Source organism: Meles meles, chromosome 11 (assembly GCF_922984935.1).
Source record: "Meles meles chromosome 11, mMelMel3.1 paternal haplotype, whole genome shotgun sequence".
In the NCBI taxonomy this organism is placed as follows: Eukaryota; Metazoa; Chordata; class Mammalia; order Carnivora; family Mustelidae; genus Meles; species Meles meles.
The window spans coordinates 18,199,866-18,224,458 of record NC_060076.1 but is presented as its reverse complement, the minus strand read 5'-3'; positions in this window follow the sequence as shown (position 1 = coordinate 18,224,458).

Below are 24,593 nucleotides of genomic sequence, written 5' to 3'. Positions count from 1 at the left end.
AATAGGGCTGCCCTGAATTGAGTCAAAACCTGCCCCTGGGGCTGTTTTTATTTTTGCTTGTCCTGGGGTAGGAGTGTGGGGTAGAGAGTGGGGGCTGGAGGTGAGTTCCAGACCCCACGTTTACATTCCGATCCTTCTGTTTATGAAGCACTGTCGGTGCACATGTGTGTTTCGTGTTCCCCGCCCCCAGTTACATTTTGGGTTCCAGCCCAAACCCGTTTGCTCGGGTTCCTCCTGTTAACCTGGAAGAACTGTGCACCTGTTCCTGACACTGTCCCTTCAGTAACAGGTAACCAGGATCATACTAGTACCACTACTACAACAATGATTTAAAAAAAAGAAAGAAAGAAAAGAAAAAACAGCTATCACTTATTTAGTAATCATCATGAACAAAATAATATTGCCTGATTTACACTACATCTCATTTATTTCTCACAACTACCGTATGGAGAAGTATTCTTTTTTTTTTTTAAAGATTTTATTTATTTATTTGACAGATCACAAGTAGAGAGGCACGCAGAGGGGGAGGGGGAAGAAGCTCCCACCCCCGCAGCTGAGAGCCCGATGCGGGGCTCGATACCAGAACCCTGAGATCGTGACCTGAGCCAAAGGCAGAGGGTTAACTCACTGAGCCACCCAGGTGCCGGAGAGGTTTTATTTCTTCTGCATTACAGAGATGGAGAATGAGGGAGGCAAAGCGATCATGTAGCTTTTGGTGACTGAGGACAAACTTAACAGTCTGATGTGTCTGAGTTATCTCTCTTGCTCTGAAGCACACAGCCCTTGTGCTGCTGCTTACTCATGGAGATGGACCTTGCTCTCAGGATCCCCTAAGGTTAGATTCCATAGCTAGATTTCTCTCTCTCTCAGCTTGCCTGGTGCCTGGTAGGTGCTCAGGAGACAGTGGAGGGGCGCCTGGGTGGCTCAGTGGGTTAAGCCTCTGCCTTCAGCTCAGGTCATGATCTCAGGGTTCTGGGATCGAACCCCACATCAGCCTCTCTGCTCAGCGGGGAGCCTGCTTCCCCCTCTCTCTCTGCCTACTTGTGATCGCTGTCTGTCAAATAAATAAATAAAATCTTAAAAAAAAAAAGAGAGACAGTGGATTCTGGTCTCATTGAATCACATCAGATGGGAGGAGAAGATGTTAAAAATCTTCTCAAGGTCACCCAGTTAATATAAATGGCAGAGCTGAGATTCAAACAGAAGTCCATAAGACGATAAATTACTTGAGGCTCCATATTCCCAGAGAGTGCCTGTACCAACCTCAAGCTTTTTTCTTTTTCAACCTTTTGGCAGGGTGGGGAGCGGGGAGCATCAGGTTGTAATGAGGGTGTGAAGTCTGGGGCCAGCAAGTAAGAGCACCCTGGATCCGTAGGTTTCTGATGGTTTCTATCCTCGTGTTTTGTTAGCAAAATTGGAAGGATTGGAGTGCAAGGTGGTAGAATTGTTGCTGGCACAGAATTCATTTAGCTTCTACTTGAAAGTCATCTCTCTTTTAAGTACATATTGATTAGAGGCCACATACCTCAGTTCTATTCTTAGCCCAGCACTTTAATTACGGTGGATTCTTACTTAAGCCTGATGGTTCAGTTCTCTGCCATCCTCTACCCCCACCCTCTTTTTAACTTACACTTCAGACAAACATAGTGGAATGGCTTTCTTGAAAAAAAAAAAAAAAAGTAAAAATGATCCTCAAGCAAAATGTATTGCCGTCATGTTGAAATTACAACCTTAACTCACAGAGCCCTTTCCCGTGATGGGCTGATTTTCAAAGCCAAACTTTAAAGATATAGTTGTATAATATTTACAGTTATGTGATAAAATTGGAAGGGGAGGCGAACCGTAAGAGACTATGGACTCTGAAAAACAACCTGAGGGTTTTGAAGGGTCAGGGGTGGGAGTTTGGGGGAACAGGTGGTGGGTAATAGGGAGGGCACGTTTTGCATGGAGCACTGGGTGTTGTGCAAAAACAATGAATACTGTTATGCTGAAAAATAAATAAATTAAATTTAAAAAATATTAACAATCATAATGGCAAGAATCATCTTTTGGCATCTGCTGTGCGACGGATACTATGTTAAAACAGGCATATACATTATTTCATTCAATCTTATCAACATTTTATTAAGAAAGTACTATTACTACTCCTAGTTTACAGAATGGGGGTTTAGAGAAGTTAAGGAATTTGCCCAAGGTCATGCAGCTAGTGATTGAAAGAGTCTGGAAACTTTATGGCGCTGGCGGCTGAGTTCTTAATTATTAACATTAGCTGATTCTCTTAGTGAAGAAACATGCTGGTTCTAGAGTCAGAGATTTGGGGCTCAGAAGGGGCTGCCCCATAGGGGAGACACCCATCATCTTAGTGGAATAGCAAGTGTGTGTGCGGCTGCCTTTGATTTTTTTTTAAATGGGTTAAAATTTAAGTGACTTTTCTAGGTGTCATAGAACTTTACAGCAGAGAACGGACCACAGTGACCACCAGCAACAGATATTAATGCCTGTTTCACTTCAACATCACTTCATAGTTACTCTGCAAAGCTCATGAAGTACCATAATATTTTGTGAGTTACCTTATTCAAATGAGGAGCTTTTAGCACAGACAGAGATGAAGTGTTTTACCTCAGGCCACAGAGTTAAAAGTGACTGAGGCAAGAACGAGACCTTTGTCTTCATGTTCTAGGTAGTGGGCTCTTTTTTACAGGTAAGGAAAGAGTTGGAGGGATTGATTGATTTATATAAATAGAGAGCAGGGGTGGGGAGACAGGGGCAGAAGGAGAGAGAGAGAATCCTAAGCAGGCTCCATACCCAGCACGGAGCCCAGAGCCCAATGCAGTCTTACCACCTTGATACCATGACCGCAGCCAAAATCGAGGGTTGGATGCTAAACCAACAAAGCCGCCCAGGCACCCCGACTCTGAGGGATTTTTTTTTTTTTAGTCTAATCTTTTTTTTAATTTATTTACTTTGAGGGATTTTTAAGTGCCTTGGCCAGGATCAGTCATTTGGTAGCAGAGTCAGTGCTACTGCTGGAGACACCAAGTAAAAATGAGAGCTTTGGGTAGGTTATGCGGAATATTGTAACGTCCTTAAGTCCTCCCGAGAACTGAGTGCTGTTGTATACACCAAATCACAATCTATTATGTGCACCAAACCACTATCAGCGAAGATCTAGATTATGAAACTGGCTTTCCAGGACTGATACTATATGGCCCCTCCCAAACATAGGGAAAGGATCCAGAATTTTCCTTCCTCACTAATACTCAGAAATGAGATTCTATAGAAGATATGAAAGTCAAGATGTAATCTTGCGCAGTTTTCTTTACAGGATTCTGAGATCTATCCCTGAATCCCTTCAGGATGTCTGATTACATCTACCAAAATTTTCATCCCAAATGGAATCCAGATCACAGGGGAAGAAGGCTGAAATGCAGTGTTATTTACATCACAAATGGTTATTTTTTTCTTTCCATTTTATAAATTTCACTCTAGAATGAAACAGTCAAGTTGTGGAAATAGAAGATACCGGTTTCTTAGTGATGTCCATTGGTAGGCTGGAACACAATGAAGACAGAGCCCTGAGCTTTCTTATGGAAGTTCATTTGAGATGTCAGTTCCAGGCTTGTTTGTAACTTAGATTTTGTGTGCGTATATGTTTTTTATTCTATCCTGGTGATAGTTCTTTCCCTCAAATAACTCTGGATTTAAAAAGTGGTTTTCTAACTTGTATGCATTGGAATCCCCCATAGAACATGATGAAAACGTCCATGATTGGTCGTGGAATGACACCTAGCAGTTATTCCTACTTAATTTTTATCTTCTACTCCAAGTGGTCCCTGAACCACTTACACAGGAAATCACATCCTGTAGGTGACATAAAATATGTATTGCTTGATGTATTCTGAGTACAAGTACTATTGTAGGCTCTGTGGCAGAGGCATATACCTACTAGGGACAGATAACGTTCCAATTAACTTATATATATGCAGCTACAGAGAAACTGTTACATGCCAGATAGTATGATAGGCTCTGTGACAGCACATAGTTGAACTGTTCTTGGTTCCTCTTCTCAAAAAGCTTCTTCATTTATGGTTTGTCTCCTTCCCAATCCCATCTTGTTTCATTTATTCTTCTCCTATCCCCCTAACCCCCCATGTTGCTTCTCCATGTCCTCATATCAGGGAGATCACATGATAGTTGTCTTTCTCCAATTGACTTATTTCACTAAGCATGATACGCTCTAGTTCCATCCACGTCGTCGCAAATGGCATGATTTCATTTCTTTTGATGGCTGCATAGTATTCCATTGTGTATATATACCACATCTTCTTGATCCATTCATCTGTTGATGGACATCTAGGTTCTTTCCATAGTCTGGCTATTGTAGACATTGCTGCTATAAACATTCGGGTACACGTGCCCCTTCGGATCACTATGTTTGTATCTTTAGGGTAAATACCCAGTAGTGCAATTGCTGGGTCATAGGGTAGTTCTATTTTCAACATTTTGAGGAACCTCCATGCTGTTTTCCAGAGTGGTTGCACCAGCTTGCATTCCCACCAACAGTGGAGGAGGGTTCCCCTTTCTCCACATCCTCTCCAGCATCTGTCATTTCCTGACTTGTTAATTTTAGCCATTCTGACTGGTGTGAGGTGATATCTCATTGTGGGTTTGATTTGTATTTCCCTGATGCCGAGTGACGTGGAGCACTTTTTCATGTGTCTGTTGGCCATCTGGATGTCTTCTTTGCAGAAATGTCTGTTCATGTCCTCTGCCCATTTCTTGATTGGATTGTTTGTTCTTTGGGTGTTGAGTTTGCTAAGTTCCTTATAGATTTTGGATACTAGCCCTTTATCTGATATGTCGTTTGCAAATATCTTCTCCCATTCTGTCAGCTGTCTTTTGGTTTTGTTAACTGTTTCCTTTGCTGTGCAAAAGCTTTTGATCTTGATGAAATCCCAATAGTTCATTTTTGCCCTTGCTTCCCTTGCCTTTGCCGTTGTTCCTAGGAAGATGTTGCTACGGCTGAGGTCGAAGAGGTTGCTGCCTGCATTCTCCTCAAGGATTTTGATGGATTCCTTTCTCACATTGAGGTCCTTCATCCATTTGGAGTCTATTTTCATGTGTGGTGTAAGGAAGTGGTCCAATTTCATTTTTCTGCATGTGGCTGTCCAATTTTCCCAGCACCATTTATTGAAGAGGCTGTCTTTTTTCCATTGGACATTCTTTCCTGCTTTGTCGAAGATTAGTTGACCATAGAGTTGAGGGTCGATTTCTGGGCTCTCTATTCTGTTCCACTGATCTATGTGTCTGTTTTTGTGCCAGTACCATGCTGTCTTGATGATGACAGCTTTGTAATAGAGCTTGAAGTCCAGAATTGTGATGCCACCAACTTTGGCTTTGTTCTTCAATATTCCTTTGGCTATTCGAGGTCTTTTCTGGTTCCATATAAATTTTAGGATTATTTGTTCCATTTCTTTGAAAAAAATGGATGGTATTTTGATAGGGATTGCATTAAATGTGTAGATTGCTTTAGGTAGCATAGACATTTTCACAATATTTATTCTTCCAATCCAGGAGCATGGAACATTTTTCCATTTTTTTGTGTCTTCCTCAATTTCTTTCATGAGTACTTTATAATTTTCTGTGTATAGACTCTTAATCTCACAAATAAACTGGGGGTTGCTGGGGGGAGGTGGGATTGGGAGAGGGGGAGCGGGCTATGGACATTGGGGAGGGGAGGCGAACCATAAGAGACTATGGACTCTGAAAAACAACCTGAGGGTTTTGAAGGGTCAGGGGTGGGAGGTTGGGGCAACCTGAGGGTTTTGAAGGGTCAGGGGTGGGAGGTTGGGGGAACAGGTGGTGGGTAATGGGGAGGGCACGTTTTGCATGGAGCACTGGGTGTTGTGCAAAAAGAATGAATACTGTTACACTGAAAAAATAAATAAAATGAAAAAAAAATAAAAATAAAAATACATTTAAAACCCAAAAAAAAAAAAAAGCTTCTTCATTAGAGCTAGATAGCAGTTTTTAGTATCTGTCTTTATTTACTTACCTATTTATTTCATCATTTAATTCATCTCTCCATTCAGTAAATGTTTATTGAATACCTACTAAGTGAAATGAGCCATCAGTATGACAAATAAAGAAAATATGTGATAAGGACCTACCCAGAAGTATCAATATCCTTCCATGGGAAGGCTGACAGTTTAGCTTCCATATAATTGTCAGTATTCAAGGTCAAGTTAATTAAAATGCTTCCTGTGACAATGAATAGGCAATGGTCTTGAGGCAGTGATCACCTTGAAATAATGGTTCTTGTAACCATATTAGGGCCATCCTAATTCCTGTTAGTTCACAAACTGGGGGGAGGAGGGAGAGTAGTAAGAGATCCTTCTGGTTTGCCTGACTCAAATGAGCCATTTTTGAATTTGGAGAATTTCATAATCTTCAGTCTCACTGGCCCGTGCTAGCAGATTTCTGGATTTCTAGGAAAATCTCTGGTATGTGTCATGGTGAAGAAATGCTCAAACAAGGAAAAGGGGTAAATGAAGAATCCTGATCATTTAGAAAGAATTCACCAAGAAGCAGAGGTTTGTGCGGTCTAACTAGAGAACTCGCACAATGCAGTAGCAGGAAATACCAGCTCCATGACAGGTAGGGCTGTGCTCTCCCCTCCCCGACCCAAGGCAGGCAGCATTGTTCTAGCTCTCTTTCCCAAAGACTCAGAGGGCAGCCACAGAACCCTTCTAAAATCACGGGCTCCAGACATCCACTCCCAGGGAATTATAATTGGCAAAAAGGATGTTATCTGGTTTCCATTCCAAGTACAGTGGCTTGGATTTGAGAGTGTGGAGATTTGGGATTTGAGTCCAGTTCTCACAGGTTCTCTGGACATCGGTTTACTAGTCTTTCTAGTGGGATACTTGTCTTAGTTGTGCATCTGTGTGTTTAAGAAAGTCAAAGGTGAGAAAATACAGGAATCAGCATTGAGCAAAGAAAGTCCAAACTGCTCATAAATAACGGGGCTCTACTTGACATGCCTTACTCGACCCTGCATGCTCTCCTCCTGATGTCCCTGCCTTCTAGCAATCTAGTTTTGGGGCCATTTTGAACTTGTGTTATTTTCCTGAATGTCCTTTAACTCTGTTACTTATATCTAATGTTAAATGTTGTTCCCTCTCCCTGGGCAAACTTCTTCCTCCTCTCCTTACCACACTCTCTATCCCTAACTCAATCCCAGACTACTTGAATGCATGATTTTTCACTATCTCTTGAATATGATTTATGCCAACTCACTCTTTAGCTATATTGGTCCTTCCTCGGGAGTTTTTCTTGATGACATCAGTTTCGGGTTCGACTCTGTTCCTCCACATGCCCCGTTATTGCCCTGATCTTGGCTCTTACCTTCAACTTCTTTGTGTGCAAAGACTGTACCTCTTGACCTCTATTCTTTCTGTAGCGCTTTGCATGTCATCAGCACATAGTAGGTGCTCAAAAATACTTTTGGTGAACATAGCAGTAAGCATTTATTGCTGTTAATGATGATCCTGTTGATCGTATCTCCCTTTTTGACTCTCTTTTAAACTATTTTTGCCTTATTCTGTGTTTTATGTAATCTGTATTTATTTAATGAAAGTACTTGGTTATTAATTAGCAAATAAAGTAGAGAATAGTTTAACAGAGACTCATAAAGAACCAGAGAGGTTTGATTATATATTTATCCCACTTACATTTACATTTACATGGAAAAATTGAGAAATTAAGAAGCAAATGGCACCATCTCTTTCATCAGAGAAATCAGGCTGGCAATAGAGATGGACATCAAGTAATTGACTGAAATGCCCATGAAGTGGGTGCTAATCATGTGTTCATGTTAATTGAATACCTGCTATATTCCACACACCGTTCCAGGCAGTAGGACATACAGGTGAGCAAAACGAAGCACTGTCCGCAGGAAACTTCTGTTACAAAGCTGTGAGCAGAAGGAATCTGAGGAGGTCAGAAGCATATGGGAGGAAACGCCTCATTCTGCCTGGGATGGGAGTTCAGAGAGGGCGCTTCTATGAAGGTGACATTTTTTGCCAGTCTGAGTGGAGTGAAACAGTACCAACTCCTAAGGATGAAAGAATCCTCATTTAACTATGGGACATTAAGGCCTGATAGATGGGATTGGAGGATCAGAGTCCTTGGCATGAAGTAGATGCTTGATAAATTTGTCATTCTGGATAAATAACCCTAGTCCAAAAATGAGTAGAAAGTGGTCCTTCCCTCAAGGGTCACGCATTCTACCGGGGACAAGGATGAGGTACAAGACGTAAATGAGAGGGGAGGCTGAGAGAAGACAATGCTGAAGTTCTGGAACTCACACATTCCTCTTCTCCCACCATCGTCCCTAACACCCACTGATCCTCTGTCCCCTTCTCTGAAAACGAATATTCTTCTTGGGAGTTCTAAGCTCTCTGGTGTTCCTGTTTGCTTTGCTGGGTGCTCCACCTTGGCTTCCTCCCAAATGTCTCCTGCAAATGTTTATTTTTATAAATGTTGCATATACAAGGCAGGAGATAGGGAAAGGGGTGAGCCAGAGTCATTTACGAAAGCAATTTGGCACCATGCTCCGGAAATCATTTCCGCAGGAGGCTGCCCTGGACAGAATGCTCTTATCCTCAGACCTCCTATCCCTCCTTCCAAGCAGAAGCCATTGCAATTTTTATTTACAGTCAGAAGCTTTGTGGAGTTCTAAGCCAACAGGCTTCTTTCCTGAAAAGCCTGTGGTGGCCTCCAGCTTTCCCTCCTCACCTTAGACAAGAATGTTTTTCTCTTGATCCAAACAAATAAGGAGATACCTCTCTGGGCCAGAAGGAGAACTAGGGAGCTAATTTATCCGCATTGGTGGATATTTAATGGGTGCCCCCTTCCCAGGCCCAAACCTAGGATCCTAGGGCAGGAAGGGACTACATTTTACTGAGGACATGCCACCCGTCACCAACCTCAGCACACATGACTTCATAAAATTGTTATGAAATTGACATTCCTGTCTCACTTTATAGATCAGGGAAGGACAGAAGGAAGAACAGAGGGAGGGATGTGGGATTTGAGGGTCTGTAACTTGTATGATGTCCCACAGCTGGTGAAAGGCTCTCTACCCATTTCCCCTCCATCATCTCCATCAAGCTTTTTGCCTCCTCCTCCACCAAAAAGTGTTCTCAGCCAGGTCATCACTGATAGCCTCATGACTAAACCCAAGAGTCAATTCTCAGTCCTCATTTTGGCTGACCTATGAACAACATACAATTCACTTCTTCACCACCTCCTCATGAAACACTTCCTTCACTTGGCTTCTGAGATTTTGTACACACTCCTGGTTTTGCGGGTCCTCACTGCCCAGTCTTCTTTCTCAGGATCTTAGCTGGCTTTTGCTTCTCAACCTGATGTCTTGATATTGAACTATGTCAGAATTCAGTCCTTGGGCCATTCGTTTTCTCTATTGACATTTATCCCCTGGGTGATGCCATTCCCTGCTGCTTCTTCAGATAACATTGGCACAGCAATGGTTCCTTTTGCCCTCCACCCTAGACTGCTTCTCTGAACTTCGGATTGGTATATACAATGGGGTGCTTGACTCCTCTCCTTGGAAGTCTCAAACTTGTCATTTGTAAAATCAACCTTCATCTCTTCCCATGAAACCCACTCCTGTGGCAGACTCCCCAGTCTCCGTTCCCGGCAGCTCCATCTTTCCCATTGCTCAGAACAATGACAACAAATAAAATCTTCTCCTTCCCTCATACTCCACACCCAGCTGGACAAGATGTATGGTTTGAGTTGCCTTCCAAATACATCCTGGGTCCAGCTAGTGTTTGCCATGCCTATGGTTACCAGCTTGGTACAAGCCTCCACCTTCTCACACTCATATAATGGGTGTTTTTCCTTCTTTTGTGTTTGTGCTATAAGCCTGGTCTCAACTCAGTAGCTGGTGTGGTCCTGGTAAACCTCTCAGTTCTCCCTAAAGGCTTTTTGTCTCACTTGGAGGAAAAGCCAATATTTTTAAAATAACTGACAGGGTCTGATTCTCTCTGGCCTCACGTTCCTTTTCTGAACCCCTCACCCGTCCATCCCACCCACTCCCTGCACACTCTGTTCCAGCCCCACGAGCCTTTTTGCCTTTCTCCCTGCCTGGGATTCTGCCCCATAGCATCTACACAGCTGGTTTCCCCAACTCCTCCAGCTCTTCATCTGAATATGACTTTCTCAGGGAGGAACTAGCTGTTTACTTAAAATTGCATCCCCACCGCAGCATTTTCTTTCTGCCTCCCTTATTTTGTTCTTCTCCTTACTACTTGCCACCATCATATATTCTGTATGTTTCATCGGTTTATTCTCTCTCTTTCTCCTCACAAACTAGAAATTAAGTTCCTTAAAGGTAAGGCTTTGTTCTAGTTTTCCCTTTGCTATGCATCAGAGATGTGTGTTTGTGTATTGGAGCTTCGGTTACTATTTGTTAAGTAAATATACACATAAAGGGAAGGGAGGTATCAATGAGGTTTAGTATAGGCAAGGAAGGCTTCATGGAGGAGGAGAGAAAAATTTTGTTGACTACTTACTGTGTGCCAGGCAGGCACTAAGTTAAACATATTATATCCATTATCTCATTAAATCCTCCTGATAACCCTCTGAAGTAGATATTATTGTTATTTCCATTGTACTGATTAGAAAACTATAGTGTCAAAGGTTAACTCATGTCTTCTCAAGATCACTGGAACGATTTGTAGGAGAAACCCATGAGCCAGCTCTTTTTCTCTCTGGTCACCAACGATGGGATACAGTTTTAGGTGGCTCAGTGGGTTAAGCCGCTGCCTTCGGCTGGGGTCATGATCTCAGGGTCCTGGGATCAAGTCCCGCATCGGGCTTTCTGCTCAGCAGGGAGCCTGCTTCCCTCTCTCTCTCTCTGCCTGCCTCTCTATCTGCTTGTGATCTCTCTCTGTCAAATAAATAAATAAAATATTTTTAAAAATTAAAAAAATATCCCCATAGGAATGGAACTGTTCTGCTTGCATTAAAGAAAGAAATCAAAGGAAATCACATTTAAAAAAGAACTAAGTGTTGATTCACACATTTGTTTATTTTTTCAGGAACTATTATGATTTAACTCTCATAACAATTCTATTATAGTCTGGGCTGTATCCATAGGGCAGAAAAATGAGTGGCACATTCCCTGCCCTCAATGAGCCCACAATCTAGCAAAGCTGACATTGATACGAAATTATAACCATCTTAAAAGCTTTGTGCTTTAGGAGCACAGAGAAGAGAGCAATTGATTTCTTCAGGATGGAATCAGACAAGGAAGGGCTCAGAGAGATGACATCTAAACTTGACCCTGCAGGTTGGGGAAGTTCCAGCCACAGCTGCAGTAGGAGCAAAGGCTGGAGCCATGGCCCCCCTGTGGACCTCCTCGGAGGGAAGAGTTTAACAAAGGAGAGAAAGGTAGATCTGGGACTTTGCCTTAAAGGCAATAGGAAGCCCTGGCCAGATTTAACCCGTGAAGTGGCCTGGTCAGGTCTGTGCTTTGCTGAGATGACTCTGACGCTTATTATGGAGCATGGATGGCAAGGGATTATAAAAAGGGGGGGGGGGGGGCAACAGGATGCTGAGATAGGGGGACTTGCAACGTCCAAGAAGAGTTGATATGGTCAGTGTGGTAGCAGGCAAAGCGGGGGTGATGGGTCACGGTGTAGTTCACTTACTTAGAGGGAGACAGTCAGTTGCTCTTAGGAGGCTGACCTTGAACTCACCTAGGGAGCTTGAAACAATTCTATTTCTTAGAATTGTGCTACTCTGTAGCTCACACCAACTGAGTCAGAATTTCTGGGGGTGGGGCAGGGTGTAAATGGTTTGTAACTAGTTGTAACCAGATGATTCCCTTATGTAGCCAAGTTTGAGAACCATGGGCTTATGAATTCTATGTCTGGATGACTCACTGGATGTCACCAGGAAGGAAGAAGGGAGACTGGGGAAGATAAGATCTTCCAGCCCACATGACTTGGGGGAAAGCCTATTGTTTCAATATCTTTTCTAAAGAATCAGTCCGGCTACAGGGGGTATTTGATGAGTAGCCTTGGGAAAATGGCATACTTCCCAGCTGCAAAAAATGGGAAATTTACCTTATGAAATTATTCTAAAGTTTAAATGAGGTAATGCATTTAAAATGCACGTGGTACCGGGAAAATGGTGGGCGCTCGCAATTTTTATTTTATTAATTATTTAATTCTGTTACACAAGAAAAGAGTCTACCGGAAAAGGAACAGTCTCTAGCTGAGGGATGCATATTTGGTTCTCCACATATTGTATTTATAGAGTGTCTGTGGGCTACCTAGTAGTCATTTGGAAATAATACTTTAGTGTTCAAGAGGTAGTTCAGAGCCAAAGGGACATAAATTTGGTACTGTGGGGCATGACTGCTCAAGCCGCACAAAGATCCCATCACTCAAAGGGAAGATGTCCTGAAGGATGTAGGGGGCAAACTAGTATATTGGGTAGAAGCAAATCACATAAGCCTCAGTTTCCATCTCAGCAAAGTAATAGCACGTTTCAGGGTACTTCTGAGAGAATTAAATACGATGCGTATTTAATAAAGCACATTAAACGTGTGGACTAGTCGAGGCATCCAAATACAAAAAGCCAGAAGAGAAAAAAACAGAGAGAATTTTCAGAAGAGCAGCCTGTCACGGAATAAAAAGAGTTCCTTTCAAGTTGGAGGGAAGGAGCAATTGTGTCAAATACATAAAATAAATCATTTTGGGCCACAGTGTTGTCATCGGTATAATGAGCCCTTGGATAAAAGGGTATTTACGTAAGTGTTAATTTATTGTCCTCCTTTGAATATGAGCTTCCTAGCATTGAAAACAAAGAGGGGAACGCAATCAGTTACAAGGTTCAAATGCTACTTTTCAGGAGGAAACTGTTATTTGCTGGCTGATGGGCTGAAATCAATTTCTTTCTTAGGTCCTCCTCATTGGAGGATTAACATAGGCTTTAATGGGAGGTGTCCTCTTCAGATATCTCTAAAATGCTCTTTAGAATGAGTTTTATGAGGTTCCTTCCCAAAAAGGGTCTGTGTTTACATTGCTCATAAACGCATACTTACTAGGGACCAGATGATCATAATAGTGTCTAATATTACCATAATAATGAAATCAGCCCACCATTTAGCGAGCATTTATTATGTGTCAAGCACCATGCAAAGTACTTTATTTACAGTGTTTTTAATGCAACCCCAGAAGAAGCAAGAGGGCAAGCATTATTAACATGTTTCCCAAGTGGCAGATATGAGGTTGCAAGAAGCTGAGTGACCACTCAAGGTTAAACCAACAATACAGCTAGGGTTTAAAACCAACTCAACCTGCCTCCAAGGTCTGTGCTTTTAAAAGCTACTCTGTTCCAGGGTTTAACATACTGTTTTGTAAACACAGTTTCCAGTATGATGGGCTGAAGCAGAAATCAACTGATTTTTATCAAGGAGGTAGAAGAGGTCGGGAAAGGTGAAATGAATTTCCGAAGGTCCCCCGAGATTTTGGGTGGAGGTACTGTATGCTCAGCCTCCCCCAGGTGACATTGTATTATGTTCTGTCCTATCGGATGTAACGCTAGCTGACATGAACAGAGAAGAGAGGGTCTTACATTCATTCCCTCTATGGGCAGAGTATTTTCAGAAAGGTCTAGAAAGTGTCAGATCAGTTTAGTTATAATTCTTGACCCCTAAGTGATCAAAACGAATATTGCGATCTACGTATTCTTTGTGCGCAAATTGCAGATTATTCTTTTAAGGGGTGTCAGTGGTAAGTGGAGAAAGACCGTGAGCAAGGGAGATTCCGCCCAAATCATCTGGGTAAGTGACACACAGCTGGAGTACACCCTCTCTGTGGAGGCTTTGTCAACCCATCTACTGGCTCTTACATTTACATTCTCTGTCCCTCCTCAGGGACAAAGAAAACCCCCCCTGCACTTCAGACTGTAGAGCCCTGCAAATACTCTGCCCTCATCAATCTCCATTCAAATGCTAGCAAAATGACCCCTCAGACAAAGGCACTGAGTTAATAAATCAACATCCTTTTAAAGAATTTTCTTATAACGGACACAGAGAATCAGAAGGGCTATCTTAGCCAAAGAGGCAGTGAGGTAATAGAGCATATCATTCAGACCCTTGGGACCTGCCCACAGTCCTGGTTTCAAATCCGCACAGAGCTGTGTACTTCCTACGTGACCTAGCGCCCAGTCCCTTACCTTTGGAGAGTCTTCTTTCTCGTTTTTGGGAAAAGAGCAGGTTAACTGCCCCTATTTCCCATGATGGTTGGGAACACTATTCCCAGGAAGACTGTGTGTTTGCATGCTGGGGGGCCCATATGCAAACACTGCTAGGTTCCCTCCTCCCTGGAATCTGACTGGGACAGAGAACTAGGAATTAGCTCAGCAACATCCCTGTTTTTTCTGGAATCTGTCTGTCCTCTGAGAACACGGGCTCTGCCCTCTGCCATACATTGGACGTGCCTGAGAGGTCTGGGGACACCCAGGGTTGCTGTGACTGGGTGGACAGCTCTGGCTAATTCTGGAGGACACCACTGCACCATCTCAAATAGCTCTTCTAGCAAGAAAGTCAACCCTTTCCCGTCTACCTGCCCCACTCCTTTGTGTAACTTGGTTATTAAATACCTTCAGAACTTGAGAGACTTCCTAAAATCCCATCAAGGTGTAAATGAAATCATGTGACTCACGTGATTGGCCAGGTGCTCTTGGTTCTGCTCAGAAAGCACATGGACTTTCCACTGTGGACTTTATGAGGCTTAAGAGCCCATGTTCTAATTGACATCCTCTTATTATTATTATTATTTTTAAAGATTTTATTTATTTAGGCATAGAGGCAAGCAGAGAGAGGGGGGGAAGCAGGCTCCCTGCCTAGCAGAGAGCCTGATGAGGGGCTCGATCCCAGGACCCCAGGATCATGACCTGAGTCGAAGGCAGAGGCTTTAACCCACTGAGCCACCCAGGTGCCCCCCTCTCACTCATTATTAATAACCAAAAACTAATTATTGAAGAGCAAAGTTCTGTGTTTGGGGCTGTGTATCACGTGGCAATGAAAACGTGAATCTCATCCCCCCGGGGATTTACCATGAGGTGAAGAAAAGGGGGAAAAAATGCATATCGGTATGACTTGGGTAGGAATGAAAATATGCCTCCAGAGTCAGATGAACTGCTGTGGGAAGCTGGGACGTATCGGGGGAAATGTGACTGCTGTAATGCCAGGAGGACAAGAATCCTTGTCCTGCCGTGGGGGCCTGGAGACATGGTGGGAAGCAGCCCTACCTCCCTGTGCCCACCTTCCTGCTGCGCAATTTCATTTCATCCTCAGCATCCCCCAGCCCCGTGATCATGCATCTTCTTGATGACGTCACACTGCTCCTCCTCCTGTCCTGTCTTCACTCCACCTTTGTTCAAAGCTAAAACCAAGAGATTGAATCCCTGTCTGTCTTCAGAGCCTCTGCTCTGGTCCACAATTCTAGAACATTGCCTGCAAGGTCCATGTGTAACAAGTTTTCCCCATTTGTTTCATCTTTTTTGTCTAAAAAATGGCTCTTCTCCTCCAGAGAAATCCCTTCCTGCCATATCCGCCTTCTTGCCTCCATTCTGCTAACATTGCCCCCGCCCGAGGTATTTTTGGCCCCTCATTTCACCTGGACACGCTGGGAGGCTGCTGCTTCCCCATCCTCTTCCACCATGAAGCCTGGGGATGTTTCTCAAAGCCAGCACTCACCTAAACTGTTCCACAGCAGATCCCCTTTAACGTGTAAAACCAATCTTTCTCATTCCAGTCCTGCGTGGGCTTCAGTCTCAGCCCTGGTCACTTTTTTTAAAAATACATCTTATTCTTGAGGCGCCTGTTGTAGGTGCAGCTGGTTAGGCATCCGACTCTTGGTTTCAGCTCAGGTCGTGACCGTCAGGCTCCGCACTCCGCATGCGGTCCGCTTGGGTTCATCGCTCCCTCTTCTTCTGCCCCTCCCCCTATATAAAATAAATACAGAAATCTTAAAAAAATAAAATATACTTTATTCAGAGTACATTTCTGCTGCTTCTAACAAGTGGCATAGTTTTCCCTGACCCTGTAATGTGGCATGTGCTGCTCTTTCCACCGGATTAACACCCTGGCCCCAATGGAGCCTCACCCTGGTAGTTCCCCTTTATTCTCTACCTGTCGATAAGTTACTGTGGGTGTTGGCTCTGTAGAGCCAATCCTCTGCTGCTCCTCACCCAGCTTCATTCTTCTGGTGTGTTTCCATCATAAGTGGGACAGACCCTTGAGGCACCCTTCCGTCCTGTGTCCATATTTCTGGTCATTTGCCTCATCAGATTTTCTGCTTCAGCAGAACAAGGATCGTGCCTTACTCATCATGATATTCTGTACTTAGCTCCAATACATGGGCGGAATGAATGAAGTAATACATAAAGAAACAGATGAAAGAAATTTCGGGTTGGAAATCATGGAAATTGGAATCCAGTACCATTGTTTGCTTTGTGCTTCAGTGGTCCTTGGACATTTGAAAAACAGTTGACCTTTGAACAACACGGATTGCAATTACATGGGTCCACTTATATGCAGATTTTACTATAAATGTATTTTCTCTTCCTTATGATTTTCTTTTTTTTTTTTAAGATTTTTATTTATTTATTTGACAGATAGAGATCACAAGTAGGGAGAGAGGCAGGCAGAGAGAGAGGAGGAAGAAGGCTCCCCGCCAAGCAGAGAGCCCGACGCGGGGCTCGATCCCAGGACTCCGGGATCATGACCTGAGCGAAAGGCAGAGGCTTTAACCCACTGAGCCACCCAGGCACCCCCCTTATGATTTTCTTAATAACATTCCTTTTCTGTAGCTTTATTATGAAAATACAGTATATAAGGGTGCCTGGGTGGCTTAGTTGGTTAAGTGTCTGCCTTTGGCTCAGGTCATGATTCCAGGGTCTTGGGTTAGAGCCCTGTGTCTGGGTTGCTGCTCTGCAGGGAATCAGTTTCTCCCTCTCCCTTGAACCCTCTCCACTGCTCGTGCTCTCACTCTCTCAAATGAATAAAAAAAAAAAAAGAATATAGTATATAGTACATAGAATATACAAAATATGTGTTAATTGATTTTTGTTGTTGTTAATTGATTTTTATGTTATCGGTAAGGCTTCTGGTCAACAGTAGGCTATTAGCAGTTAAACTTTGGGGAAGCAAAAGTTACAGGTGCATTTTTGACTGCAGGGAGGGGTTGACACCCCTAACCCCACACTGGTCGAAGGTCTGCGGTTCAGAAATGGCTAACGGAGAGGAAATTGCAGCCCACATTAAAGTCATGAACATTCCCACTCTCCTTATAAGACGCTTGCTTTCTGAAGACAGAAGTCATCGTGCCTGAATGTAGTAGGGCATTTAGCAGATGTGTTTTAAGCATGTCACACATCTGTCTGAAAGTACTAGAGCTGGATGGATTAACAGTGCATTAATAATCCCACCATAAAATACTGTTAAGTATTTCAGATAACAGGAAAGAAGCCCTTTTGCCCTTGAGTGCACTTTGATGTGAACTGAGGCAGTGAGAGTCTCTCAAAAACAATGAAGCAAGGAAAGGGGGGAAAAGAAACCTTCAAATTGTTTATACTAGGGAAGACGGAAATACACAAACTCCACCTTATTCAGAGTACTGTGCAGTTTCAAGTTCAGCCAAGACCCTCAATAAATAGTAATTGAATGTTAGTTGAATCAAGTAGAAAACCTAATAATGACTCTTGTTTTTCTCCTCTGAGGAATTTAGGGAACACTGATAGCTACCTATTACCTTCAGAAAATGGGAATTTCTAGGTGCCATCTACAGAGAGAGAGGGCCAGAGGTGTAAGGAGAAAGAAGATAGATCTGGGTTCAAATCCCAGCTGTGGCTGTCAGGGGTCCTTGTGAGACTTACTCCCATGAGTGTTGATTTGTTGGTCTATAAACTGGAGTTAGTGGTGCTTACTGTTTGGATATTATGGTGTTTCGTGCAGATGAAATAAATGGGTATTTTTAACTGTTAAATTAGAATCTGTGTTAAAGAAATCTGTCATGTATCCATACAAGTCATATTGATGTACTGTGTGCCCATATGGGAACATTCTCTTGACTCACCCGTCTCCCGAATCTTAGGTCTGCTGGGGAAAGCTCACTGCTCCTGCTGTCTCTTGCTTTCTCTCTCTCGCTGTCTTCACTCAAGTACACCTAATTCAAAATAAGAGATTGTCCCTCCCTCGATTTCTCTTTCTGGGCTAATGTCAGGGAGTCTGTTGTCCTATGCTAACATGAGAACTCTATTTTCATCTCTGATCTCCAGGTTTCTGATGGCACCAGTCAATTCTGTGGAGGATATGATTTCACCTCCGGACTAAGGGGTTTATTGGACTGGGGACTTTTGGTGCTAAAATTAGGAAAGTCCCAGGCAAACTGGGAACAGGCTGTCACTCTATCTCCTAGCTTTTGTTCAATTGAAAAATAGATTCAAGGGTTCTATAGGGAACAAAACCCCTTTCTTGTTTTTCTTTTCTTTTCTCTTCTATTCTCGTCTTGTCTTGTCTCATCTCGTCTCTTCTCTTCTCTTCTCTTCTTTCCATTTCCCTTCCCTTCCCTTTCTTTTTTTAGAGAGAGAGTACTCATGCAAGTCATGGTGGGAGCAAAAGGACAGGGAGAGAGAGAATCCCAAGCAGGCTCCACGCCCAGTGCAAAGCCCAATGCAGGGCTCGATCTCATGACCCTAAATCATGACCTGAGACCTGAGCTGAAATCAAGAGTCAGATGCTTAACTGACTGAGCCAACCAGGTGCCCCCCAAACAACCTTTTTAGAGCTTACCATCTGGTAATAAGAGCCAAGAAAAGAAAGTACATCCTAAGGGTAAGTCAGTCCAAAAGAGGGGGAACTGCCAGTCCATCTGGAAACCGTGACCTTTAACACCCTAATATTGAACCCTAATTGTCCAGTAGAATAACAGGGCTCATTGGAAGTCAGACTCTTTCCCATCTCATTGATCAGAAAAGAATGAGTAAGAGACAGAATGAGTAAGAGAGAGGAAGAGGGTCTGGCATGTTTTTCTCTTCCAGAAGTCCTTTCATGGGTCTGGGAAGAACGAGGAAGTGGATTTTTTGGTTTGGACACAGTGAATCTTACAAGTCCCTACCTGAGAGTACATAGTACATGAGGCAGGGTGAGAAGTGGGGTCGGCATGAAATTGGGACACCAAAAGACTGAGTCAGAGTGCTGGCGCCCAGCCATGTGATCTCGGGCAAGCCATGTACTTTCTCAAAACCTTAGCTGTTGTGGGGAATTTAATATATAACCTTTTCAAAAGAGCCTTGTGAAATATTGCATGAATGTGTTGGTTCATATTATTTAAAGCAGTAGTTCTTTTTTCTTTTTAAATTAACATATAATGTATTATTTGTTTCAGGGGTACAGATCTATAAAGCAGTAGTTCTTCACTGGGGGTAACTCTGCCCCTCCCCCTACCCACCCCCCTGCTGGAGACATTTGACAACATCTAGAGGCATTTTGGGTTGTCATACTTGGTGGAGAGTGATGCTGGCAGCTAGGAGACAGAGCCAGGGGCTGCTGCTCCATATCCCAGACTGTAATGCACAGGGAAACTTCTCCTCGCCTGCCAACAAAGAATTATGCAGACCTTAATTGTAGTGGTGAAGAAACCTCCATTCAGAGGTTGATAGATACTAATTATCTTTGCTATAACATTTAAAGGTAGTCTCTGAATGAAAACCATTCAGGGCCATTTGTCACTAATCAATAGTAGCCATCAGCAATTAGATTCATCTCTTAGTCTCTTTTGATGCACCCATATCGAGGGTGAAGGTACCATGTACCATGACTCTTTGAGTAAATGACTGTTCAGAAGAAGGCATGTGCATTTGTACACGCACACCTGTGTGTGTGTATATGTGCACGCGTGTGCATGCAACATCTACTTTGAATATTTTCTAGTTTTACGCATAAAATAACAGTTTTTCAAAGATCATGGCAGGCCTATGAGTCTGTGGAATAATATTTTATGCTGTGTTTCTCTCTGGGTAAAAGATACTCTCTCTCACTTCTTAAAACTGTCATCAAGTTACCAACATGCATAGAATGTTCACCTCTCTTTTTTTCTTCTTTTTAAAGGGTTTATTTAGAGAGAGAGGGCATGCGTAGTGGGGAGAAGCAGAGGGAAAAGTAGACTCCCCTCTGAGCAGGGAGCCTGCCCACGTGTTCCATCCCAGGACCCGGGGACTGTGACCGGAAACAAAGGCAGATACCTAACCGACCGAGCCACCTGGGCCCCTAGAATTTTCACGTCTCTTAGTTGATTCCTACAACACCCCTGTAAGGTAAGGAGGAAAGCATTATCCCCATTTAATGAGTGAAAAACCCGATACCCAGGAGTCCCATAAAGACTTGCCTCGAGTCACAGAGTTATTAATTACTGAAAGATTTGTGAGTCTCAAAACTAGAAAATTAGCAGATCTGCAACAGTCCTGACAGATAGGTGTTTGCACGAAGATTTCATATCTGTTTTGGCTCAACATCTCCGTGGAAATGAGACATTCATCAAGCATCGACATTTGGTTTGAGGATAACCCAAATGACCCAAGTCCTACCACCAAATTTTTCGGAGACTTGTAAAAATTTTGCTCTAAATACTGGGTGGATGTAATAATGTTAAGACAATTTTTTTTTCATTTTTTTAAGCTACTAGAGGAAACAGATGTTCAAGGGAATTTGCTAGGAAGCTGTGTCATCACATGAAAGTTAATTAAAAAGTTAACATAAATAATTAACTCTTTTCCACATACCATATGCTGTATATGCACACAGGCATATGCACAGATACGTTTTATATTCCCAGTTGGATTTTAAGTCCCTTGAAAGTAGTGACCTTTCTCACATCATGTGTAGGATGCTTCCCGGATCATATTTGGGTCCTCATTTAAAGAAAATGTATGCAAGGGTAGGGGACAGGTAATGAATCTATTGAAAAGATGGTCTAGAAACCCAAGGACGGACTACACTGATTGATAATCTCATTTAAAATGTGTGGTGGAGTATGGTTTTTGAAGTGTTTCTTGTGATTAACATCAGCTACCCATCCCCCAGATCAGTAGGACTCTCTCCGGTCAGCCGAATGTATGTGTTCCCATATATAAGTCATCTGTCTGCATAGACTAGAGATGGGGGTAACAAAGCAGGCCTGGATTCCTGCCCCCCCCCAGTCTTCATAGTTGGGGCTTTTCACTAACCCCCCTTGGTACTTATGTCCCCTAGCCTGTGGAGGCCGATTCTTCTTGCCTCACTTGGAGGACACCATTGCTTTGAAGATCAAAGAGGAGCACCACCGGTAGAGTGGAACTGAGAGCTGCCCATGTCGTCTCTGACACAGAAACCAGGCTTCACTCCAGCTTAGGTGCCCATTAGTGAATGGTTCTGCATGAACTGATAAAGCACGTCCATTGAAGCGATTTTAAACCAGCATCTCTTTAGGAAGGAGAAGGAAAGGCTGGTGGCAAGGTGGGGTGGCTCAGATAAAAACATATCGGGAAAGGGGAGGACCACCTCTAATTATTTGACCTCTGGCTTTTCCCTATCGGTCATGCGCAGACTCCACTTCCTTCCCTCTGCTTAGAGTCTAGGTGTCCAACTTTACAGAATTTCTTTATCAGTGATGTATTTTCATCTCCTTCCACTCCCACATGGAATGTTCCAGGACCTCTCTGGGAAAACTGTCCTGGATCAATGCAAAGATCTTCCTCATCCATGTTGCCATCTGAAAGCTGCTGCTGAACACTGCGAGAATTTAAAAAAAAAAAAAAATTGTCCGACACTATGGACAGAAGCCACGACTGACTGACGGCCCTAAACCTCATTTGAGTCCCAAACAACCGAGAGCCATCTTTCCTGTTTCCCGTACACACTGCTGCTTGGTGTCCTCCCCCCTGCACAGCTCTTTCGCCCTCTCTGCTTGGCTCTGGAAGTTCCACAAGTTCTGTCCTGGCTTTCCACAGAGAAACCTCCCTTCTCAGAGAAGCCAGCACAGGGAAATTCCTGGAAAGTTCTTCTCCAAGTCTTGAAGATAAGCTGTGTCTCCATCTATCTTCCCTCTGTTCCTCCTATCACACAAAGAATGTGCTTGTGTCCCTTCCTTTGTATCTAAAGATAATTCCTTTGTCAGTGTTCTGGTGAATTTCTCCAGAACTTTGTCCTTTCAACAGTCCTTTCCCCATGACGTGTCGTCAACCCCATTCCTCTTTCTCCCATGATTCATTCCCATCGGCACCAAACAGAGGCTGGTTCACCCATGTTAAGAAATCGAAGTTTCTCCCAGATGTACAAACTGCACACAAACCTAAATCTGTGTCTCCGTCCAATCATTAACATATTTACTTTCTGCCCTTTGCAGCCACACTTCTAGAAGGCTTATCTACACTGATGGTCTTTCCCTTCCCATCCTCCATTTTCAGTTGCTCACATGCCTATCTGGCTTTCTTCTCTCTATTCCTTCCTCATCCCGATGGCATATACCAACGTGTAATGTGTATTTCATAAATCCTGGCTGATGAGTCAGACTTGCTCCACCCCACCTTTCCACCATCTTTAGCCAAGTTCATCAAAGGCTTCACTGTTGCTAAATCCCATAAATGTTCATCATTCCAGACATTTATACCATAAATGTTCCATACATTTATTCCATACATACCATACATTTATTCTATAAATGTTCCTTATTCCATATGTTTATTCACAGCATATGACACTGTTCTCACTATGTCTCCTGATCTCGTTTTTTTATCTGTAACAGTTTTATTCAGATATAATTCACACACCATAAAATTCACCTTTTTGAAAATGTACAATTCAGTGGTTTTTCGTATATTTACAGAGTTGTGCAACACTAACCACTATCTAATTCGAGAACATTTATATCACTTAAAAAACAAAACAAAACAAAACAAAAAACACGCTCTGAGAGAAAGCCCTGTCATCCCCAATTCCTTTCCTGCACCCAGTCCCTACTACCTACTTTTTATTAAAGCTATTCTTGACATTTTATGTAAATGAAATTAGTCAGTGAGGTCTTTGGTGACTGTCTTCTTTCACATAGGATGATATTCTCAAGTTTCATCCACATTGTAGCATACATCAGTACATCATTCCTTTTTATGGCTGAATGGTATTCCATTGTTCAGATACACCATCTTTGTTTATCCATTCATCTACTGAAGGATGTTTGGATGGTTTTCACTTTGGGACTACTATAAATAATGCTGCTGTGCACGTTTGCATACAAGTGTTTGTGTGGGATATATTTTCATTTTTATTGGTATATTCATAAGGATAGAATTGCCAGATCATCTGGTAACTCTTCAAAATGCTTAATATTTTGAAAAACTGCCAAACTGATTTCCAAAACAGCTATCCCACTTAAATTGTTCCCACCAGCAATGAATGAGGGTTCCATCTTCTCTACATCTTTCTTGGACTTCTTAAGTCTTTTTAAATTTTAGCCATTCTAGATCTGTCATTGTGGTTTTGATTCAGATTTTTCCCATGGCTTCTGGTAACTATCTTTCCATGAGATTATTGGCCCTTTCTGTATCTTCTTTGGAAATAAACATCTATTTAGATCTTTTGCTCATTTTTAAATTATGTTGTCTTTTTGCTGTTGTTGTAGTTCTTTTTTTATTCTGCATATAAGTCCTTTATAAGAGAGATGATTTGGAAATATCTCCTATTCTCTGGGCTGCCTTTCCATTTTCTTGATATTGTCCTTGAAGAAAATATTTTAATATGTTACAAAGTCTAGTTCATCTGTTTATTCTCTTTTCATTTATGTTTTGGTGTTATATCTATGAAAAGTTTGCCTAATTCAAAATCACGAAATTTGGGGCACTTGGGTGGCTCAGTGGTTTAATCCGCTGCCTTTGGCTCAGGTCATGATCTCAGGGTCCTGGGATTGAGTCCCGCATGGGCTCTCTGCTTGGCAGGGAGCCTGCTTCCCTCTCACTCTCTCTGCCTGCCTCTCTGCCTACTTGTGATCTCTCTCTCTATCAAATAAATAAATAAAATCTTAAAAAAAAATCATGAAATTTTAATGCTAAGTTTGCTTCTAAGAATTTTTTAGTTTTATATATAATATTCAAGTCTCTGAGCCAGTTTAGGTTAATTTTTCTGTGTAGTGTGGTGACAGGTTCACATTCACTCTTTTCCACATGAAAACCCAGCTGTCCCAGCACCATTTTTTGAAAAGACTGTTCTGTGTCTGTCGGTTGGTCTGAGCAGTGTTATCAAATATCAATTAACGATAAATTTAAGGATTTATTTCTGGATTATCAGATCGATTTCAGTGATCTGTAGGCCTATGCTTATGCCAGTACCGCATTGTCTGAATGCTCTATCTTCGTTGTAAGTTATGAAATCAGGAAGCGCGAGTCTTCTAAATTTGTCCTACTTTTTTGAGATTTTTTTTTCTCTTCTAGGTTTCTTATATTTTCCTATGAATTTTAAG